Source organism: Meleagris gallopavo, assembly GCF_000146605.3.
Source record: "Meleagris gallopavo isolate NT-WF06-2002-E0010 breed Aviagen turkey brand Nicholas breeding stock chromosome 1 unlocalized genomic scaffold, Turkey_5.1 Chr1_random_7180001955873, whole genome shotgun sequence".
Classification (NCBI taxonomy): domain Eukaryota; kingdom Metazoa; phylum Chordata; class Aves; order Galliformes; family Phasianidae; genus Meleagris; species Meleagris gallopavo.
In genome coordinates, this window is record NW_011093099.1 from 3,946 (window position 1) to 5,743 (window position 1,798).

The 1,798-nt window shown below is 45.8% G+C and overlaps 1 pseudogene; it reads left to right on the forward strand.

The window, feature by feature from the left end:
- The window catches only part of LOC104915408, a 5,105-nt pseudogene extending 3,805 nt beyond the window's left edge, over positions 1–1,300 (forward strand).
- The last annotated feature ends 498 nt before the right edge of the window (positions 1,301–1,798 follow it).

The following is a 1,798-nucleotide window of genomic DNA, read 5'->3' on the forward strand; positions in this document are numbered from 1 at the left end:
GGGTTGAAAACGGTCCCAGAAACATCCCATCCCTGCTGAGGTTATGGGAACCTAGCATCTGAAGCTGGATTATATAGAACAAGATACAGTGCTATATACAACATACAATAATACATGTTGGAATGCCCAACAGAACGCAGATGCTTACATTGGATTTCCACTCTTCTACATGAGAGCTGAAGAATGGCAAAGATTCTCCAAGGCAACTCAGATGGGAAACAACAACTAGCTGGAGATTGACGAGTATATCCATTTGCATAGGTTACATCTGCAATATTCATAGACAACATGAAATTTTTATTCCTGAGCTTGGCAGGGCAGATTGCTCTTTATACGGAGCAAGAATGGTGTTCTGTGTCACAAAGTGGTTCAGTAAATTCTTGGAAACGTGTCTGCTAGAAAGGGATGAATCAGTATTCCCCCACACTGGGCTGAAAGTCAAGAAGGAATTAATCTTTCTACAAGTCTTTATATGGGCTCCCTTCGATACAGCAAATCCAGGCTTCTGTATAGAATCAGATGAGCACACTTGAAACTACTGAAAGGAACTCCTGATCATAATTTGGCTACTAAGCTTGTACTCAAAGATGGGGACATCACTGAAATGTACAAACTGGAGAGGTGTGTAATCATTATGACTAGCGTAGTCAACAGAAAGGAAAATTAACCCCATCTTCATAATAAACCAACACCTCATCTGTGAGTGTGAGATTGGTTCATTGCACACCAGGTAACAAACGTGTCTTGCGGACAACAAATGGGAAACAACAATCTTAAGTCCTAAGCAAGATATTTCAGCAATGCAGAGCATGCTGGAGAGTATGAGGTTGACTATGGGAGAAGCCCTGCCCACCCAGAATGTCCTCTTCATCCATTGGGCACCTTGGTTGGTACAGGGACACTACTACGTGTCTACTCTCAGCAGGTTTAGGGTATTTATGTGTGCATTTCTCACTTTATCTTGCTTTATGTGCAGGCACTGCAGAAGCAGCTCCTCTCCGGCTGGTGAACGGCCCCAGTCGTTGTGCTGGGAGAGTTGAGGTGCTTCTTGGCCAGCAGTGGGGAACAGTGTGCGATGATAGCTGGGGCCTGAGTGATGCTGCAGTTGTGTGCAAGCAGCTGGGCTGTGGGACAGCCATGTCAGCCCCAGGATCTGCTTATTTTGGGCAAGGCTTTGGCCGTATCTGGCTGGATGATGTGCGGTGCTCCAGCAGTGAATCAGCGCTCTCTGAATGTGCAGCAAGGCCTTGGGGAGTCCATAACTGCAACCATGGAGAAGATGCAGGCGTCGTCTGCTCCGGTAAGCTTCATGCATGCCCCAACTGCGAGGCATTTGTAGCAACTAAGCCTCTAATCTGGGTTTTGGGGCTGGTGGCTCTTCATCCTTTCACAGTCATAGAATCACAGAATCGTTTGAGTTGGAATGGGTACTTAATGTTCACCTAGTCCAACGCCCCTGCAACAAACAGAACTGGTCAGCTAGATGAGGTTGCTCAGATAATGGTCCAACCTTCAAACGTCTCCAAGGATGGGGCATCCACCACCTCTCTGAGCTATCAGTGACTGTGCTTCTCTGCCTTCATCATAAAAAGCTGTTTTCTAACCTCCAATCTAAATCTCCCCTGCTGTAGTTTGTTCATTCACATCTCTTTCTCAGAGGTGTGTCATGGGAAGATGATGGAGATGTGAAGTTGGAGCTTGGCGTTTTGAGGGATGATTCCCATCACTCCACATGGCTACTTATATTTCCTTTTGTGCTTTGAACTATCACTATCACTATCACTATCACTATCACTAT